General features: G+C 41.5%; 1 protein-coding gene and 1 long non-coding RNA gene across 2 annotated transcripts in view; one reads left to right on the plus strand and one right to left on the minus strand.

The window, feature by feature from the left end:
* LOC310755149 (phospholipid-transporting ATPase VB-like) overlaps positions 1–22,300 on the plus strand; it is a 142,380-nt gene that overhangs the window by 105,491 nt on the left and 14,589 nt on the right. The window contains exon 3 of the mRNA XM_083597512.1: positions 18,752–18,849. The gene's annotated coding sequence lies outside the window, so the exon portion shown is untranslated. The remainder of the gene's footprint in view (positions 1–18,751; positions 18,850–22,300) is intronic.
* LOC310755153 lies at positions 386–8,632 on the minus strand. Its single transcript, XR_014544177.1, has 3 exons — positions 3,910–8,632; positions 1,568–1,687; positions 386–780 (listed from the first exon to the last, which is right to left on the minus strand). It is a non-coding gene; the product is annotated as an uncharacterized lncRNA (long non-coding RNA).

Raw genomic sequence — 22,300 nt, forward strand, 5'->3', positions numbered from 1 at the left:
CCATTCCATAATGATAATTTTACTATTTGTACCCCATATATATTACTGGGTTGCCCCAGCTACTCTGGGTGGCTATATATATATATATATATATATATATATATATATATATAATTTAAAAAACTTCCCCATGCAGGATTTCCTTCAGATGGCTCGGATAACCCCATACCCTCCAACATTTCTCCAATAAAAATAGGAAAGTCCTAAGGAAAAGCAGGACATTCCGGGATCAAACCAGAAACTGGGACAGCATCTCTAAATCAGCGTTTGACCTGAAGTTTCAGGGTCTCAGATTCTTCTTAGGAGAAGGAGTCTCAAAGTGAAGGGCAAGAATTAAGAGGGGAAGCTTTTTTGCCATTCACTGTGCCAGGCAGTTTTTCATATTCATCAGGCTGCAGCCAGAGTTACCAGGCACAGCCATGCTCCCTCTCAGCCAGGTGCCACCCTCTGCTGTCACTTGGATCAGCTCCATCCCAAGAGGTTCCACTCCTTTGGTTTCCAGGCATGATTCAGTAGCTCCCTGCTTCACACGGCATCCCCGGGTCTGAGCCTCAGGTGATGACCTTGACAACCCTAATACTGCTGGAGGGTACAGGGATACGTTAACTTGTGTAGGCTTATAAAGCATTTCCACAACCCACTGAGCTTGTTGTCACACCAATGCCATTAGCTTGTTCAGCTTCAGTACAGTTATTTCCACTGGTAGGAGCAAATAAATAACTCTTCACAGTGTCCCATAGGAACTGCATGGATTTCTGCGGTGAGGCAGAGAAAATATTGCTGTGGGCATAAAGAACACAAGAGAGTCACTTACAGTAAAAGTGAAAGAGTATAATAAAGTTTTGCAGGCTGTGTTACAAGACCAAAAGATAAAGAAAAGCAATAAACTTCAAATTAAACAATGAGCTGTAATGGTTACACACAGGAGTAGCTGCTCTGATGGGAAAGTAAGTTGCCTAGCAGACATCTTGCATGCAGTGGTGTTCCTGGTTCTCATTTCCTTCTCTATTAAATTAAGCCAACAAAAAAAACTTCTGTACAGTTTGATGTGCAGTTGTAGTTCATCTTTTCACCATTAACAATATTGGCTAAGATACAATCAACAATGATTATGAGTAACTGGATTAGAGGTACCATTGATCTAATTCAGAATGCGGGACCTGCTTTAATTCTATTACTGTTATGTTTTCGTTGCTTGGATAATTTCAAACTTATTTGATGTTGAAATGTTTTGTTTGAATGAGTTCTGAACCACAAGTGTGTTTGTGTGTGTGTGTGTGTGTGTGTGTGTGTGTGAGAGAGAGAGAGAGAGAGAGAGAGAGAGAGAGAGAGTCATCTTTATGTGACCATCACCATAACACAGAATTAAAAGTGCATATTCATTTGTGATCATTCTAAATCAATTTATTGAAATGTGATACTGAAGAAAAACCACAAATCTGTGCCTAGTAAAGAACAGAGATGGACATAATGCATCAAATCTGGAATCTGAATATCAAGGCATTATCTGGTTATAATTTAATGAAAGTCAACACAAGCATGTGTAGCTATACATTTATAAGCTTACCATGTAATTTTACCTTCCAAATGTTGGTTCCTGTTGTTTTATCTTCTGCTGAAGCACTTCTCCAGATACAACTCTTGGGGAAGCTGATTTGGTGTTGGTGACCTGCCTGTGGAATGCTCTCTGTAAAGAGATGCACTCAGTTTGAATTTCTATAATGCCTAAGACTCCAATCCTAACTCCACTTACCTGAGAACAAGCCCCACTGAATTTAATTGGACTTATTTCTGAATAGACATGGTCAAGATTCCATTGTGAGACTACAGTGCATTTTTAGCTGGAGACTAATATTGTTTTTAATACTATGGATTTATTGTGTATTTTAGTGTTATGTTGTTCATTGCTCTGGAATCTATTGGTATAGAAATTATTGATAGATAGATGATAAATAGATATAGATAGTTGATGATAGATAGATAGATATAGATATTAAGAGCAACCATCACCATTCCAACTGCACTAGGGCAAGATCTAGGAGCTTAGAAAGTAATAGTAGGTGAAGAGGAAAATAATGGTTGCATTGTTTATCAAATATTTGTATATGTAGGCAATGACTACATGCAGAATCAGAAATAAAGGAGGGGGGAATGTGGCCCAGAATAGTCCATTCCTTAACCCCTTTTTCTTCAGTGATCCACCGGTTCCACAGTGAATCTTCAGTTCCACAAATTCTCTCAATTGGAGGATTGTAATATAAATGCTACACACATTTTCAAGACAGGCACAGCCTATATTTACACAAACTATAAAGCAGTATAATTTTTGCAGCTAGTTTGTCCAATCTTTGATGTAAAAAGAATTAATTTCTCTTTTTATGGATCTTTTTAATGTATCTTTGCACTTGGAAAATAACTCCTTCGACTTTTGTGTACTTCAAAAAGTACCCATTCTGAGAATAACATTCTTTTTTAAAAAAAAGAAACCCCTCCACAAATTTTTGATCTGATATTGACATCTGGCATAGCCTGACAAAGCGCATTTCCTCATCTGTGGACTGTTAGGTGTAGATGTAGCCCATGGTATCTAGAGACTACTGCAGATGGAGTATGAAATCATTTAATTTCAGGTTCTGGTTCTGCAGAATTTGTCAAGGGTAAAACTACTGCAGAAATCTTAACACCATGCACATTTCCAGGTTTTTCAAGCTGTTCACTCTATAAATTACATTTCACCCCTTTTAAAGGTTCCAGTTAATTGACTTAAGAAAGATAGAGAAAACAAACTTGACAATATTATTTGAAGCTTAGAGTAGGCAGTTATGGAAAATTACATTAAAAGCATAATTGATCTTTTCCAGGAATATTCAGGGCTGCAATCCTATACACACCTGGGAGCACTGAATTGAAGTTGCACTGAATTCAGTGTGTCTTACAGTACTTCTGAATAGATATGCATAGGATTGTAGATTACTTTGAAGGGCTCCATTAGCATATCATAAGATGATCTAGTCTTTGCTAGAATATGATTTGTACATGAATCATGCATCTACCTAGTACTTTTGAGTAGGAGAAGACATTAATTGGATGTTCAGTCATTTGAATAACCTTGTTTACGTAGCCATTCCTTTGGTATTTTTCACTCTGTAATTTTAATAATGTTAGAAGCTGGTTTCCTTTCACACTTGCTCTTTCAATACAAGCAGCTCTGGCACAAAATTCTAAAGTTTTGTGTCAACTTGAACTTTAAAATTAGAAACTTTTCAAATGTTCTTTCTATGATTAAGGTGATTATTAGATGAGGTCCTTTTCATTCCCTGTGAAATATGATACCAACATTGCACGGAACATAAATTTGAAATGTCTGTCTTTGCTTTTTTGACCACATTACTGGTAGGCAAAACTGCAAACAAGTAGTATGAGTGGTTCAAAGATGTTTCCAGTGCCATGTGTGAAAATGCATGTAGGCTACAATTCTAAGGACACCTATCTGGAAGTAAAGTCCATTGAACATATTGGGATTTCAGAATAAACACTCTTAGTATTGCTTTGCAGCTCTCATTAAGTAAGGATGTTCACATGCCTATATTTTCAGGCCATTCTTAAGTGTGGTCAGATCTACTGAAATCCAGGCTTGGGTCCCATGAAATCAACAAAACACCCTTAAGCATGCTTGACTCTGTATTGGATTGTGGCCATACCTAGTTTGCCTTCTGCCCTCAAACCTCACTCAAACTATGAGAGTTATAAGTGAAGTTTAAAGGGCAGAAAGTAGAAGGTAGTGCTCAGTGATATCTGGTTTTCAACATCGTGATATATCAGCAGCTAAATCCCGTAATACTGTATGCCGATATATCCCGATGCCCGGAATGTATCTCGACTGCAAGACTTGGTGGCTATGTTAATTACCCAGGTTCAGAGGTAGAATGGCACTGAATACTAGCTTCTTGGAGCAACAAGAGAAGTGGACTGCTGCCATAACATCCTGTTTGTGGGCTTCACAGAGGCATCTGGTTGGCCACTGTAGGAAACAGGATGTTAGACTACTAGATGGACTGTTTCACTGATCCAGAAAAGCTCTTCTGAAAGTAGACACTGCATAGTCCTGGATCTATCTATCTGCAATGGAAGAGAAGTGCAGGTGTTAGAAATTGTTCTCAAATTCTTCTTACACAAACCTGAACATCATTTTTAAGTGTTATGAAATAAAGGTCTCTGGCCTTCTTTAGCACCTATAAATAAAACTGTATCAGAGGCCACTAGTCCAAGTCACCCTCATTTATCTTACAAATCCCAGAAGGGCCCCACAGCACAGTGTTAAAGTGAAGTGATAATTAATGCAAAGAAAAATGTCAGTTCCGTGGATTAGGCAATGAATGTGCAATTGTCAAAACATTATGTTGTGCAACGGAGGACAATCAGTTCCTCTGTTGCCTCGGGCTAGTCCAAGCTCAAGTAAACAGCACACTGTAACAAGCAGACATTAATAAATGATAAAATGCATGGGATCTCTCTTGGAAGCGCAGAGCACACACAGCAACTCAATGCAGTGCTCTCTTCCTCTGCCCTGGTTTTCGCAGATTCCACTGTCTCTGTTGATACCAATGGCCAGTTCATTGAACTTTTTATCAACTATCTATTCAAGAGCCAGGAATGGCTAAAAGCATACAGAAAAGGGAAATTAGTCTGATTAGTCTGAGAAAATTCACAAGGAATATCTCAGAGAACTCAATGTTTTGATTGGTTGGCTTTGTTTCTGACCCTTCTTGACTTCCCTAAACAATTTTAAAACCACCCTATAAGTCACAGGACTGATAGAGAATTGTTTTAAAATGTTACATTTCAGTTGAATTGCCAAACTAAAATACTAATACAGTGGTACCTCGGGTTACATATGCTTCAGTTACATACGCTTCAGGTTACAGACTCCGCTAACCCAGAAATAGTACCTCGGGTTAAGAACTTTGCTTCAGGATGAGAACGGAAATTGTGCTTCGGTGGCACGGCAGCAGCAGGAGGCCCCATTAGCTAAAGTGGTGCTTCAGTTTAAGAACAGTTTCAGGTTAAGAACGGACCTCCGGAACGAATTAAGTACTTAACCCGAGGTACCACTGTAGTTAAAATAAATGTATGTCAGGTATTAAATATCACTTTATTGCTCAAAAGTATATTGCAAAAAATATATGTGTAGACAAATTTTCCACGTCTCTGATAATAAAGAGCTGGATGCTAAGACAGAGAACACTAGGCAGAAATAAGAGGTGTGTACTATAGCCAAACAGGCATATGGTATGCCGCAATGAATTGACATATGCACACTATCCAAGGCAAAAGGAAACACTGTGAAAGAGTGAAAGTGATAAACATAAAGTATCCAGCCGTCTCCACTAATAGTCCAGTTCTTTGCACCTGGGGCAACATACAACATTAAAAACTTTTAATACAATGAAATCTAGTCTAAAATTACTAAAATCCAGTAAAATCTCATCTAAGGAGCTGCAGCAATCACAAGTGTACTATATAAAAAAGGACAATGTCCCAACAATAAAAAGTCATGGCCTATAAAACTGCTCAATAAAACAGAACGCAAAAGTCTCAGGTCCCTTAATACAGGGCCAGCTCTGCAGTGCAATAGCACAAAGCAATTTGCTTCAGGCAGCACCATGAAGAGGTGATAGATGAAGGAGGAATTTGTGTCAGGTGCAGCAAGATGTTTTAATGTCCTGGTCCTAGCAGGGTTCCACTTCAGGCAGCAAAATGCTTTGGGCCAGGACTGCATTAATGTCACTGAATGCCCCCTCTCCCAGTTGCCAGCCTGCCAACTAGTCTGCAGTAGTTACCAACTGGTGGCTAATACACCTTTTCTTGAGTTGTAGGGGAGCAGCGGCATCCATTCTTGGATGAAACTAATTATCTAGACCCATTTCAGTCTGGACCCAAACTTGGCTTTGGGGCTGAATAATCCTTCATCGCCCTGATACACCATTATCAGGCGAGGGCAAGGAGCGTGAGACCCTATTTCTTCTACCTGACTTCTACATGGCTTTCAATACCATTGGCCATGGTATGGTATTGGCCATCCTTGACCAGCTCTGAGGGATGGGAACCAGGAGCACTGTTTTACTGTAGTTCCAGTCCTGCCTGCAGAGTCAGTTCCAGAGCTTGGAATTGGGAGAATGTTCTTTGGGCCTCGGGCAATTGGGGTGCCACATGGAGGTGTTTGTTGCCAGTGCTATTTAAGATCTACATGAAGCAGTTGGGATCAGTTGTTATGGAATTTGGAACAAAGTGTCATCAGTGTGCTGCTGACACACAGCTCTGTTTCTTTGTTATAGTACATTTTGAGGAAAACAGTTGATTTTGGACCTAAATTGTGTAACATTTAGATATCTGTTGTAGTGGAGTTTTAGGTATTCAGTGTTTGGTTTCTTTAACACTCCTACAGAATAGTAATGAATTCAGGAACTGCAGTCATGGCTGATGTTGCTTAGCAGGGGAAAAAAAGAAAGATGGATATAGGTTGTTCTAGGTCATACTGTAAAGCTTCCTATCTTGGTCTTGTAAAGTGTATTAAATTGAAGTTAGAGCAAAGGTTGTTAGCCCCTTTCAGCACTAAATAAAAATTAAGAAAGACGTTATGTTTGTTAATCACCATTTAAGATTTGATTCTTGTTTTCTCTGCAAAGAATCAGCCGATAAATGATGTAATGTTGATATAATAATATGAACACCTTGATAAGTTACACTGTTCCCTTTTCTAATCAATTGAAAATGGATTGCATTATTTCATTGTGGGGGGAAATTAGTACTTCATAGAAAAGCTGTCTATAAATATTCCTTCCAGCAGCAGAACTTCAGTAGTGATGAATTCAGGTAAAAGCTTAATGTAGATGAATGGTTTCCTTAGAATTAGCCAGGTGAGTCTGCATGAAAGCAGATGCACATCATTCATACTAATTACTTGCCAGGGTTTCTTTCCTTTCACATCAGCATTCTCAGCCAGGCCTAGTGGCACCAGCTATGCATTTTAAAAAAAAAAAAAAAGAAAAACCCTTATTGTACACTAATTCGATTTGCTAGGTGGAACTCTCAAAAAAGACAAAGGGTTTATCTCTACGAAAGATGAGCTAAGCAGTACCTGAACAAACTGCGGCATGTGTGCACATTTGTCTTTCTCACATCCAGGCCTGCTGCCTACTTCCTATCATCCACACATACTCAATGTGCTGCATCATGAGGTAAACTTCCAGAAAATGTTGTTCTAAAGAGGTTATGTGGCCTAGGTTTTTCCAGTGAGGGACTTTGTCTGACAGAAGTAGGGGCCAAACTTCACACAAGGCTCTGTTGTACGTCTTTTGTTTTACAAAAATGAAGCCTTGGGGGTTGCAAACTGGAGCAGTTCATTGGAGGCCAAAGATTTTGCAGCCCTTTCCTCCTCATGCCATTATTCTGCTAACTTCACTGTTCAGCTGCTTTTTTTTGCCAGACAGTGGAAATTGCACAACTACCTATAGATTTTCCCTTCAAGGGGCGAAAAGCAACAGGGTGTCTGTGTAATTTTTAGCAGGGAAAAATAGCATGCAGGGAAGGGGTTAGACTTTCTTTGCCATCCTGGTTTTCTGTGCAGTCTTTGCAGCTGTATTTTGTGAGACCCTCTCCAACAATAAGGGCAAATTTTATACCACTTGAGTCTCACATATAGTTTGGCCATAAGTGCCTGTCAGCTCATTGTTCACATGCATGTTCCATGAATGGCACAGAGGGGAGGGGAGACGTATTTCTATGAGGAGCTTTTCATCACCTAACAGCAGGTTTCTAGGTGGCCTCTGCTGGTTGCAAAATTCTGGTGCCTGGTTTGATGCATCAAAGCAGTTCCTGTCTTTTCTGTTTTCAAAACATTTAGGATACTTTTCCTTCCAAAAGCTTCCAAACATTAAAGAAAAAGTACTTTCCAAACAAAAAAGCAAAATTACTTGTGTGTGTGTGTACACTGGGTGAATAAGCTGTGTCATTTGCTGTTGCCATGGTGACAGGAATCATAGCTTTACCTATCTGATTCCATAACCATTAGTAAAGCACAAATTACTTCTGTCTTTGGATGCAATAGCAATGCATTTGCCATATTGGCCAAAAATCCATTTGAGATCTTAATGTTCTGTGATCCAGAACAAAACAAGCTGGGTACTTAAACCAGAAATACACCACCTAACCAGCCTTCATTCAAATATGGAATTAAAAGTGTTATCTCCTAGTTGCTATTCAGATGAGAATCTGATTATATCCCAGATGCTCCTTTCATTAGAAATGATGTCAAGTGCTTCTATTTCAGAGCTATCGGAAGCATAAAAAATGGAGATCAGATTTAGATTTGTCAAACTCATGATGCCAAGATTCTTTCTTAACACTGTGAAAGTCACATTCAAAATTTGCAGGAGGCTGTGCCCCTTTTTCTTGCTTTTATGTTATGATTCCTCGTTCACATGCCATTTCTTATAATTTTTATACATTGTGGGGGGAGAGGGGAGAAAGAGAATCTTTTCTGCAGAAAACAAGGGGGGAGTATCTGTGAAAACTCCTGTAATCTGTATCTTTGGCCTCTAAAACAACTGTAAGGGCTGCTTGCTACCTTTGCATTGAGGAAAATGGATGAAAGTGGTAAAGGATTAGTTCAGATGTAACAATCTGGCTCAAATAAACAACAGTTTTTACTAGCGATGGCTGAATCTATCATTTTTCGGTTTCTCTGGGTTTCTTATTTTTCCTGGTTTGTGGTCAATATATTAAATTAGTTTCCCAGTTTGAATGGGAAAGGGCGGTTTAAGAAACCCTTAGCAGGAGAGGAAGGGAGGAAGGAGCATACAAGCCCAACACTTGTTCTTGGTTTATCAGACCAAAATCTTTATGTCTTGAACTGGGCCTAAGTAAAATTAAGTAGAATTGATGGAGCCATAAGAATACTTGCATGTGCTAGATGCCAACAGCTCTTGTAGCAAATTCTAACTCACATGGCTGTTACTAATGACTCTTACAACAGAGTTGGTTGGCTGTACTGCAGGAATATGATGGTCTCATTGTGTGCCCAGGCAGAGTCCCCCCCCGACCCTGAGAGACCACCAGAAGGAATAGTAACTTGTGACAATGTGTTGTGGAATTAAAATTGGCCACAATTTTATTAAACCTTTCAGAAGTAGGGAGACCTTGACTTAGGCATTGGGCATGTATCCCTCCCAGCCCCCCAGTCGGGGAACTGGGGCTCCTCAGGGTGAATGGGATAGGGGAGGGTGCACTGCAAGATGCTTGTGTACGCAGGCAGCCCACCTCATATCCCCGCAACGCAGAGGAGTTCACTGACAACCTTTCAGTGCATGGCCAGTCACTCCCTTTTCACCAACCCCTTTAAGAGGGAACCCTGGAATCGCCGCCGCAGGGAGGGTGAGTCACCACTTCATGCCCCCCCCCATTTAGGGAAGATAGACTAAAGGATTCCACCCAAGGCCTAAAACCGCCAAAGTTGTGACAATTGCTACAGGGAAGGCAAAACTTGCGGAGCAGGGAAATTCCTTCCTGGCTCTTCAACAGCAACCATCCAAAGACTGCAGCAATGCCTGCTGAACTGGAAAGAAAATGGTTAACCTGCAATGAAGCATTAGACAAAGGGAGGGTGGGTGGGTGAAGCTGCAGAGCTGACTGAATGCTTGCTGCCAGCTCCGCCTCCTATTTATGCATCTCAAGCGGGCCAATGGGAAGCCTGCCCATTCGCAGTCCGCTTGGCTGGCCCCACCTCCAACAAGACACTGATAGATTAAACTGCGGTTTGGCAGGAACCCCCAACAACTGGCGACAGGGAGGTGGGCCAGCGCAACAAGCTGGTGATTCCCACGTGGCCTGGGGTTCTGCACGCAGTCCTGCAAAGGGTGCCCACAATGGGAGGTGTGAGTGCTTATTCTTACAGGAGCATCAAGGCATATCAAAATACTCATTACAATAAAATTCACGGCAGTCACCCAGAGTAGCTGCCCCACATCTTCTCCCCAATAACAGCAAAACTCATGACATGCTTTCATTGTGATTTGCATCCCACCCACAAGAAGCAATGTATGAGATGGCAGAGTAGAGAAATGTTAATCTAAATGACTTCACAACACACTTTTTACTGCATACACATTGTGGGGAAGAGAAGGTTGCAGTGGGATGACAAAATCCTATATCCCATGGCTTACAAGTTTTCAAGTTGCATCAAACTGACAGGCATGATCATGGCAGATTGGAGCTGGTGAGCTTTCTGATAAAATCAAAGACTCTAGCAAGACAAGCCCTTTTAAATAAAGCTACCAGCCCCATGGGCAGCATTCATCTATGTTTTACTCAGAGTAAACCTAATGAAATTAATGGACCTAACTTAATCACGCTCATTGATTTTAGTTGGTCTGCCACCCAAAATTTCTAGAGACTAGTCTGCAAATGAATGTTCTGTCCACAGTTTTGAAGGTAAACAAAGCATAAGCTCCTGAAAATATTTTCTGACAAATGTTCCTGAACGATATCCTGTTGAAATCTCAAACTGAACACAGCAAAGACAGAGTTCTTAAGCTTTCCTTTCAGACTGTTGTCTTTTTTCACATCTCTTGTCACTGCTGGAAATTCTGTTATCTCTCCAGGCTACCAACATGGGGTCGATCATATTGACCACTCCCTTTCCCAAAAGGATGAGAAGGCAACTAGAAAACTTTTTTTAAAAAAAGATACATACAAAATAGACGTCTGCTAGAGGGTTGTTAAGTATTCTGAACTTACAGAGAATAAAAAGCTTAAGGAAACAAGAGTGACAGCAGAGAAGCTGGACTTCATTCCTGCATACCCATATATTTTCTCAGATGGATGACCATGTTCCTATCTGGGAAATCGTCAAGAGACCACATGTCAATGGTGGGTGGAGGAAGAATCAAAAGTGGCCAGAGCAACCAATATAAATTTTACCTTCATTCATTAGGCTAGTTTCTACAGAGACTTACACACTTCTCTCTATCCTTCACCCAAGCAGCCAACAGACATGATCAGAGTTCAAGAACACATCCTAGCAAGGCAATTCCATGTGAGAAGAGCAGGGAGCAGGAGCAGGAGCAGGGAGGAGTGTGGCCTGACAGAGCCTCAGTGACTGGATAAAAAGGCTCAGAGGACTACATTTGGCCCCCAGGTCTGAATTTCCCCACCCATGAGATATACACTTAACCTAGGAGCTTCAGTGAACTCAGTGGGGCTTACTTTTGAGTAGGCATAGACTTGCACTGGCATTTTAAAAACTTTTATTGGGAATTGTTGTTAGCTGCAGAAAATGGTTATGAATCCCAGTCTAAAGAGCTGTTAGAAATCGTCAGTAGAAGGTGCTTCAGAGACAAATGGAAACTTAATGCTGATATATTGCTAAGACTGTGTGGACACTGTGCTGAAACAATCAGAATGAAACAATCTACCTCGGGCAGCACCAGGTGGGTGGAGAGGTTAATGAAGACAGGAATTGGTGTCTGAATGGTGCCACTGGGCTTTTCAAAAGTGCCACTCCTATATGGGTACAGAGGACAATTTGGCCTTCCCTGCAAAAGTTAATTCTCCTGAGAATTAACTTTCTCTGACAACAATTGTACCTCTAACTACTGTAGCCAGTTAGGTGTAAAGAAGAGTCCTGAGGCAGAAATGCCATATATGCTCACACCAATCTTAGGTCCATGACTCATCCTGCTAAGGAAGCTAGCATCTTCATAGTAATCCAACAGGCAGTAACCCTCCAAGATCACAGGCAGAAGTCCATCCCATTTTTCTGATCTGAAGTCCTTTCACTGGAGATTAGACTTGGGACTTTGCATATATGAAGCCGATTCTTTACTACAAAGCTATGAAGAGTACTACACCTCCCCTTGTTCCTTCTCTTCCTCTGGCTTCCCCCTAAATAGGGATGGAAAAGACCTCAGTTCAGTTCACATTTAAATATGAATTTACCTAATATGTGAACCAAAAAACAGCCATCCTTTGAAAGTTGCACTTCTCAGAATGTTGAGATGCAGTTCTCCTGTAAAGTAATGTGTAAAAAAACTAGGGTAAAGTGCTCATAGGAGGACTTAGTTGAATACAACCCTTGGGGCAGCAAGAAATCTGGCCTATCATTCTTTTAATTTCATACCACTGGAGTAACCAGGTATAGTGAGGTTCAACAAATCCTATAACTTTGAAATTCTGGCCTCTAATATCAAGTTTCTCCAAGCCCCAGACAAAGCCAGTGCTGCTTTCAGACATAATCAAAAATGTCAGTTAGCAATTCTCATTTTCAGTTACAAGGACTAAAAGAACAGAGTGTCTCTAGTTCATTTTAGAAGTTGGTTTACAACACACAGCGAATTATCAAGTGACCCAAATTGTGACATCTTGACTGGAAAATGCCTCTATTTTAAGATATCTGTATGAAATGCTATGGAGTAGGGGGAAGGACTCAGCCAGGGACTTTGAACAGGCATCTCCTACAACAGAGGAGACCCATAACACCCCCTCCCCATAGCAAGGTAGTCAGAGTATGCATCTCACTATAGACCATATATCTATTCCCTTCAGATGAGATCCAGAAAAGGGAACCCCCCCCCAAAAAAAAATCATTTGTGCTTTCTTCTTTGTCCCTGGTAGAATTTCTGAAGCCACATGCTTCTGGCAATTTCATAACTTCCTTCGGTGCTTCCCTATTAATAGTTCCATTTCATACATCATTAGTCTGAAGCCTTTAAAATAACAAAAAGTTATTTCCAAGGCTCCTCATTTTTCAGCTTTTTCTCACTGCCTGTATTTTCTCTGTAGATCTAAGCAGAGCTTTATTTCAGCCAATAAGCATTGCAGCCCATTTATTTAACCACGGTCAGCCTGGAGTATGTAAAGAGACAATAAGCACCTGTAAAATACGCCTCCTTCACTGCTGAACAGCCTTCATTCATACATCTGAAATTAGAAGACGAGATGCCAAGATCTAAATATTTGTATTTACACTGTACTTAAGCTGCAGCCAGATCTAAGCAGTGATTGTCCCCTAGACCAGCCTTCTTCAACCTTGGGTCTCTAGGTGTTTGTTGTTGGACTACAACTTCCATCATCCCTGCCCACTGGTAAGCTGGATGGATATTATAGGCGTTGTAGTCCAGCAACAATGAACTCTGCCCTGGGCTACCAGACAGTGGCAGGTGGTACAGTAGTAGCATAACCAGTTGTTGTTGCTGCTGAGCAACAACTGAAGAGGACCAATCCCATCCTGGTGGGTTTGGAAGCAGACCCTGGTGAGGTCAGCTCCATTCCATGCAAGCACACATCCTTGCCTTCAGTAGCTGCTAAACAGCAAAAGCCATTTATTGCAGTCACATCACCTTTCTAGCAGCTGTTGCGACTGCATAGTTCAAATCTCCCCCCCCCCTTTAAAAAGGCTCAAAAACCAAAATTATTTCAAGGTTTTGGTCTCTGTCCCAAGTTCACAGCTCTTGGTTTTGCAATTAGCGTTTATTCGTTATGAAATTCATTGCTTGCTGGCTGGTGTTCCCTTAATGTTAAGAATCGGCAGCGCATTGAGAAAGACTGCCATATCATATTTGTTTTGACATCCTTGGCAGCCCAGGAAGTGCTGCGCAGGGCACATTCCTAGGAATGAAAAGGAGCTGCTGTTTTATTTCCATGGTAAAACATAACCATGAAACAGGAGCACAGAGAGCTGAAGACACCGGGCTGATGCTTACAAGCTTACCTACGGTGACGAGGCCTCTTTGTAGCCAAGCCGCAAGAATTATGTTGCAGATCCTTGTTCTCTGCTCCTAATTTAAGCCAAGTTTGCAAGGCTTATGCAACTTTCCTTAATACCTTTCCACACAAAGCTCTCTTGTAAATAATGCATTTCAAGCAGAGATGCCCTGGAAATTAGCAAGTGGAGTGTTGAAGATTTGGAAATGGTGTTCTCTGGCAGGTAATCTCCTAGATGGGATTTACCAATGACCAGAGGGGAAAGGTTTCTGCCTGGAAAATGACAAACAGTGTGACTTGAATAATTCATTCCCGCAGTCCTGCAAAATACTGCCTGTCCCTTGCTCACTGCCAGCCAAGCAGCGGCTATCTGTTTATACTGTTGCTATACCTACCTGGACTTCTATTGACATACAAACATTTCCTCCCCATTTCCTTCACCCTTCCTTGTGTTTACTAAAGGGATAGGTCCCTGAACAACAGGTGGTGGCCAGCACACACATGCAGCAACAGTGAAAGCAGAGCTCTGTGCTTTTATGTCAAATATTAGTGCTCTTGTTGAAACAGCTCAAGAGATCAAGAGTCATTAATCATTAGCAGAACCCGTCTCCATGGGGATGTATTGTAATTGGAACTGTGTCAGCTTCCAAAGCAATTGTGTAACAACATATGGCCTGGCTTCACTGACATCTGTTGTTGCTAAGCCTCGTTTGTTGACAATCGAGGTCACACCATCCACCAGTTACCTGTCTTCAAGAGCACCTGACCACAGGTTGTGCTTTTATTTTCTTTCTTTCTTTCTTGGCCATTGCAGATGCACTAGCAGCTCTTAACCCCTGCTTACTTCTTTGCCCTGTTTCCTGGAGTGTGTTACTAGCAACAGGCAACAGAAGCAGACAAATTACAGCCAGCAGGAGGTATAGCAGTGACACAGCTCTGGTGTTAGACATGGGCATCAGATTACAGGATTCTGTGTCAACAGCAGAGGCAGCAAGCTTTGGGAATATCATCATGTTCTGAGGAGAAAGGTGACAGGATAGCAGGGTTTCACAGCAGCCAAGCAGATATGGGCCACTTAGCTAAACAGAAGCTTAAACTGAAAACCAGGTCTGGCCTCAGCAAACATATGCTCTCTTTACATCTTCCCAAGAAGCTCACTGTTGCAACATCTCCTTGTCTCATTCCACTTTTTCAATAAGGAAGCAAACTCACCTATTTGGCCTTTGCACTTCTTGCAAAGTCTACCATTAACTAAGTGATGTAAGCATCAAGGCTATCAAGTGGCAAATCAAGGAAGCAGCATTCTCCCAAAGAAAGGGTGGCCCGGTGCAAAAGAGGACAGGCCTCCTATGCATTTAATAATCTTGTAGATAAGGAAATTTCAGCAGCTATAACTTGCATGACAAACTACACCTGCTGAAATTCCCACTTTGACACAGCTATTGAAGGTGCACCAGCCCTGTGCTTTTCGGCATCTGTCCATCCTATCAGAGACTATACTTTCGTGTCTCTTATTCTCTTTCAGTTTTACTACAGATTATGCATGTAATTAGCACCTTAACATCTTTGTTTTTTAATAATCATTTTTTAATTAAACGTTTTCAGCATAAATTACAATAAAAGCCCATTTCTATAAACCCTAGATGACATGTGAGATCTGAGTCTGATTTCCAGGCTCATTGCCGTCGCAAAATGCTTGTCCTGGAGACACTGGTGCCCATGAATTCACAGGCAATGCTGTACAATGCAAAATATTGCCAGTACTCTGACAATGCTTAGCTCTGTATGTCTTTCCCCATAAATCCTGACATCTCTGCAATTGCCCTGCTGAAATGTCTGAAGGTGCATCAGTAATATTCAGTAGGCCATTCCAGGATGTTTGACTTGATAAGGATAAAGAACTGGCAAGAAGGAGGTCCACTTTATCCTTCCTTGTATCCCGGGAAGGAGAGGAGGTACAAGTGCAGGTAAAAGCCCAGGAAAGAACACAGGTCTAGTCTACAGCCATGTGTTAAAACCATCTAGGTAATGAACATGGTTTCAGGATGTGTTCTCCAGCTGCACAGTTTCCATGTTTTTCCAATGCCATACCTGGTCCCATAATCCATATATGGGACTTGATTCATTTATATGGCTATCTAAATAGGTCTCTCCATCTTTTGCAGCATGTTCATTATACAGCAGTGTGCTGAATAGAGTAGAAGCAGTGGAGTGTCTAAGCAAACAGATTCAGATCTGGAAGAAGTCCACTTGGGGACTTGGTTTTTTCCACACATAGTCTACTGTTGCTAGACTGATGCAAGTGAGTTATAAAAAGATGCTAAGAACAGTTCCCTCCACACGCACATTATCATCTAAATAGTATCAGGAATGAAAATGGAATCCCCATCCCAACATAAGCAGATAATTAAAAGAATGTTGTCAAGGCTGACAAGTTCAAAATGTGTGTAACCCTAAAACCCTGATAAAAGAAAGTAACATTTCTGGGATGAAGGCTACAGCCATGTTAATACATTGTTCTCTTTTCCAGGCTAGCAGTATTGTTATTTTAGGGGGGAATCATGTACCTGGGATATGATTATGCATGTACAAGATGACAGGATTCTGTTACCATACAGAACAGATCCCTTCCCCCCTTCATACTATATGTTTTAATGCTCTTTTTATCAAGTGTGTGTGTGTGTGTGTGTGTGTGTGTGTGTGTGTGTTTTCCAAACTATGGTGCCAGCAGTAATTCTCTACAAACTACCATAACTGTGGAAACCCAATGAACCAACTATTTGTGTCATATTTTCTGGTGCAAAAGTAAAAAATATATTTAAAAATCCTATGTGCTCCAGGTGCTGCAATAAAAACCCAAGTAACTAGGCTGATTACGTGTCTCTGCATTTCATCACTTCTGTACAATGCGCCTCTGCCCTCTTTTGGTCAAATATTTTTTACATCCTCATTCCCCAGCGTTCTCTCAACTAAATTTGTCAGGACAACAGAGTCGAAGTCATTTGCCACAGTGAACTCATCAAGCTTTTGAAAACATTATTGCAATATAATTGCCTTTATCTCACGTATATTGTTACAGTTGCCATACCAAACACACTGCAAAACCGGAAAATGGAGGTTTTCAGTGATAAAACCATGAGTGATCTTCATTCCCTGTAATAGCAAAATGGGCAGCTCTAACCCTGTGCTGGTTGCTTTGGGAGCAAAGCAGAGCCATCCACAACCAGCATAAAAGATAATGAATATCCAGGAGACCCCAAATTAGGCTGGAAAGATTTCTGTTCCTTTTGGAAAGGAAGAAATACAGTTCACAAGGTTTAGCACTCAATGGTATTCTTCTCTCTCTCTCTCTCTCTCTCTCTCTCTCTCTCTCTCTCCTCCACCAGCTGCATTCTTCCCCTGATGAATGCATATGATTCTTCATATGATGAGAAGAGTGGAGAGATGCTGTCTTTCTCTGCCTCCTCTGTCAACATCCCTGTCACCCAGCCCCACCAACCTCCACAGATTGGAAGGCAAATGTCTGCAGCAGGAAGCCTGTTGTACACTGAGAACCAACCACAATGTGATTTACATAGAATCATGCATGATCAGGAGCCTAAATTGCATAAAGCCTCCAAGAGGACATCAGCCTGCCCATTGCAGGCATTAGCCCTTCAAGACAAGGGAGAGTTGGAAGGGGTGGGACTGGGCAGCACATCTGCACTCTTCCTCATGCTAGTCTAACCACATGGGGAAATTGCATGTCCAAGTAGAAGCTTACCTATTCATAGATGGACAGCATTTGAACAATATCCTTATACTGGAGGAAAGCATTCAGGTTCAAACAAGGAACAGAAGCCTCTGTCCCTGCAATGGCTTTCTCATTCATTTTGCTGGGGGTGGGAGATCTACAATAACATTGCTCTGCACCCATGGGTGAATCTGCTGCCTCGATTGAAAGAATGAGGTGGCCTGCACATGTAACACCTCCACTTGTACGTGGCTTAGATTGAAAGTTTGCCACCTGGTTATCACAAATTATGCAGGATTATGATGTCTGGCTGGCACACAGGCTATGAAGCTATCCAAACAGTAGAGAAGCCTGCCAGAAGTATAGCCACAAGCCAAGCATATAATTCAAGCATTAACACCACAGAGAAAGTATGTGAATATGCCATTTGCAAAGAAGAAGAAGAAGAGTTTGGATTTGATATCCCAACTTTCACTCCCCTTCAGGAGTCTCAAAGCGGCTAACAATCTCCTTTCCCTTCCTCCCCCACAGCAAACACTCTGTGAGGTGAGTGGGGCTGAGAGACTTCAAAGAAGTGTGACTGGCCCAAGGTCACCCAGCAGCTGCATGTGGAAGAGCGGAGACGCGAACCCTGTTCCCCAGATTACGAGAGTACCGCTCTTAACCACTACACCACACTGGCTCTCAAAGAGCAAAGTAAAACTGACCGCATTTAAACTATCTTCCAAAAGCTGTCAGATTTGAATCCTGCCTGCAACATTTGGATGTTAAGAGTTTTCCTTGGTCATAATGTGCAGCAGTTACACAACCTGCCCCTAACCCATAGTCCTGCCTCATTTCTGTTTATAGACACTTGGTTTGCCACCTCGCTGCTACTCTGGTGCCATTGCCTCCCACCTTTATTTCATTTCTAGCCAATCCAGGCCCACGTGGTTGATGTGATGAAACTACAGTGCCACATAGCCAATCAGATTTGGATGCAGAGTAACATCATGCAGAGGAAAATCATATGGGAGGGGGGGAAGAGAAATGGCCCTGTCCCTGTTCTAAAAGATCAGCCCTCTCTGTTTTGGAGCAGCTGACCCAAAGCTGCTTTGTGTCTTAGAGCTGCACGCTTGCACTCCCTTTTGCAATGGGACATAAAAGTTTTACACATTGGGAACTCTTCAAAACCAAAAGCACCCCCTCCACCCTCATTTCAGCTCAACTCTAACTGAAATTGACTTTTCATCTGTAGTGGAAACTGCCTTTCACTTTCAGAAGCTACAACTGTGTGTAATCTCAAGAACATCTCAATATAATGGAGTGAACTGAAGAAGAAGGAAAAACAATTCTGTCCCCAGAGTTGATAGGAAAAGGTAATCATTTGGTTTACATTTTCTGCGGATTTCATGACTCCTGTCCCCTCTAAAGGTGACCAGGAAAAATTACCTTAGGTGGGAGCAGAGGCTTGGCTATGGCTTCATTTGATCCTTTTCTTACCCAGTTTGTAGCTGCAGCCTGCAAATTCTTTAGTCAGGAACCTTCCACTTAAGCTTGTTCCACAAGCAGCCTTTAGATCCAGTGTCAAACCAGCAGCAGCATCCCAAGGGACCAGGAGACAACTCAGGCTGACTTGCATCCTCATTTGGTCCTGGTCTGGTCACTCAAGTGGGGAGGATGCTTATTCCAGGCCAGGTAGACAGTTGCCAGATGACCCACACCTTCCATTATCAAATTTTAGTGCTGTATTACTATTGAATATGCCCACAATACACCCCCCCAAAAAAATAACCCCAACTAAAGCAAGCAACAATATTTTTTAATCAAATTTTGTAGCATATCCTTAGAAGCAGGCTCTCTGGATATGCCAAAATATGCTTCTTGGATGAACATGCATTATTTAATATAAGCCTGGCAAAGAGAACAGCCCATGGCTGCTTCTCCTCCTATATTATTGCCCGTGTTCTTGTTCTCCGTGAGCATGGGATGTGGTAGCTGCAGCGAAACAGCATGAGCAGAAGGTTTCAGATGGCCTGTGGTGTGTGAAGAGTACCGATTCCAAGCGTCTCTGGTTGAAAGGTCTAATTCAGTTGGCACGAATGCTCATCTTTAGCTGTGTATCTGGAAGCAGAAGCCTGTCTATTAGCCAAAAGCACTGATGTGAATGCTGATGAGAAATGAGAGGGGAAAGTACTCTGTCAGCCTGCTGGAGCCCTTACAGCTGCATGAGCATCCCTTGGGGTCTTCTTACTGAGAGGCGTGTGCACGGGAGAAGCATGGAAAGTCAACCTATTGGCATCTTTATTGTTGATGCTACGGGGCTTTTTGCATTTAGTGGTGGTAAAGGTTAGTGCCTTCCTTAATGAATAAGCTTCAGCAGGAGTATTGTTTAGAAATGCATATTTACATTTATCAAATCCAGGATTGAAAATAAAAGAAGAGCTATCAAGTCAGGTCAAGTCAAGGACCATTGGTTTGCCAACTGTAGACAGTCAGTGTGGAAACAGACTATCTCTTGTTGTGCGTTCCTTCCCACCATCTGTTACTCTGATCAGGGAGTTCACAGCTGATAGCCATTGACATGCACATCCTTCTTCTTTTTTAAAAATCTGAAGTATTTTTTTTAAAAAAACCAATACAATAAAATAAAAAGACTCATATTCTGAAACATTTTGTCAGGGGTGAATGCAATTGTTCACTTCCTCTGCTCATCTAACCCTTCCCCATAAAACTGCAGCTCCCACCTTGAATATCTTTCCATTGTGCCAAGACCCCAAACTTCAAATCATATAAGACATTATTAACTACATTATCAAATAGATTAAAAGAGCATAACAAAATAAAAAGCAGTGAGGGGAGCGAGACAGGGAGGAGTTCTTTCCTTAAAGTCATTGACAACTTTCCCAGCTAATCAGATATTCCACATGCCTTTTCAATCCCCATACAGGTCAAGAAAGCATTACCACATAGATTTTCTCTTTTTATATGTCACTTTCTCATTGGTTGCAGGGGTCAATAGGTCATGAGATCAGCAATCTCTATCTGGTTGCATCCAGGTATTCCACTTTTGTGGGGTCATCCTCTTGACAACAGCACTCCATTTGAAACCAGGCTACTTTATTCTTGCTAAGTCCTTATATCTGAGGGATGATGTAGCTCATAATATTGAAGTAAAATTGAAGACTGCACATATATGAAGATAGACCTATCCTTGACTTTCTTTACTGTAGTTATGAGTGAGATCACTGATGCCTGAACCCACAACAGATGAGGCGAACCCAGGCACATACTGGGACTAAGGTCAGTTTGAGGCCATCATGCACCCATGACTAGTTGTACACCTCAGCTGCAGCCCTCTCTGGTCACCCCATGTCTCCACAATTAGCGGTTACAATGAGTTCAAACTGAGTCCTGTTTAGAAGAATGAATTATGAACTTTATGATACTTGGAACAAGGATCCCACTGGCATTCAAGAAACTGGTGAGACAGAGCAGATATAAAATCTTGGTGCCCGGATGTTGCTAGTGAAACACCCCTTCGGTCCAGCTCCTAGTCTTATGCTCTAGTTCTGACTCTTTGGCTGGATAGCTCCCCTCCTCCTTCAACAACCCTGCCTTTGATCGTCTCATTGCTGTGCTGGACAGCTCCCAGGCCTCACTGGCAAGACAGAAAATCTCAGGTTGCTTCCAGACAACCCACTTTTGAGCATTCATCATGATTTGTTTGCACAATTCTGTGGACAGATTATCTGCAACACTAGTTGTTTACTGAACATCTATGCTGATTTCTTTGCAGGGAGGTTACACAATGCTGCATCAAGCAGTTGTTATCTCACACTTTCCAGTACATTTTCCTTACTACAAAATGTCCAAGAGTGGTTGAAGTGATTGTGTTGCACAAATTTAATTGTGCAAACTGAATTTGCTGGAATATGATTCAATCTCACACACAAAATAGCAACAGTCTAGAAGCACCCTCAGTCAAGCAGCTCTGTGTTGGCAGGAATGAAACATCTGTCTTGGAAAAACCATCTAGGTTAGTGGCCTACAGCATATGTCACATCACAGCATTCATATAATTTCTTCTCTTGGGTGCTTCTTTTTCATACTCAGTTATGAAACTCAGAAACAGACTGGATGATAATGGCAAGATGTGTTCCCATTATTCAGTCCCAGCTGCTAGCCTATAAGCTATGATGTGAACTAATTACAATCTTCAAAGGAAGCTCCATGTGCAGTGCATTGCAGTAGTCTAACCTGGAGGTTAGTGGGACACGGATGACTGTAGTTTGGTTAACCATATTAATTGCTCCTTTCAGTTATTTATGAGGGTTAATCTACCCAACCATTTTTTGAAAAGCACCTTTTTGAAATGTCTGCAGTGATAGCCCTAGATCAGATCCCATAGAGTCATAAATACCAATCTTTTGATATATATGCTTTGTCTCTTTCTGAGGTTTGGGTAAGTTTTTTGGGGGGGATGTGAAAAGTAAAATAAAAAGCACGCCCTTCATCTTTTGAAGGAGACGGAGATAAGGAGGGAAATGCAAGGGACATATCAGGCCCTACCTATAAAGAATAGTCTTGATGTCCCATGTGAAAAGCTTTTGCAATCCTTTGTAAAGTACATTATTTCATTATTTAATGGGAGTAAGTGCCATTGAACACTTCTGAATGATCATGGACAGGGTTGCTCTGCATTTTATGGAAAGTTACAGTGAATTAAAAATAGAAATTCATACACTCTTCAAACTAGGACAACCTTACAACACCATAACAAAACGCACATAGTTGGAAACAACTGTGATTCTTGAAGCAGAATGGAGT

This window comes from Podarcis filfolensis (assembly GCF_964270895.1).
Source record: "Podarcis filfolensis genome assembly, chromosome: 2".
NCBI classification, from domain to species: Eukaryota; Metazoa; Chordata; class Lepidosauria; order Squamata; family Lacertidae; genus Podarcis; species Podarcis filfolensis.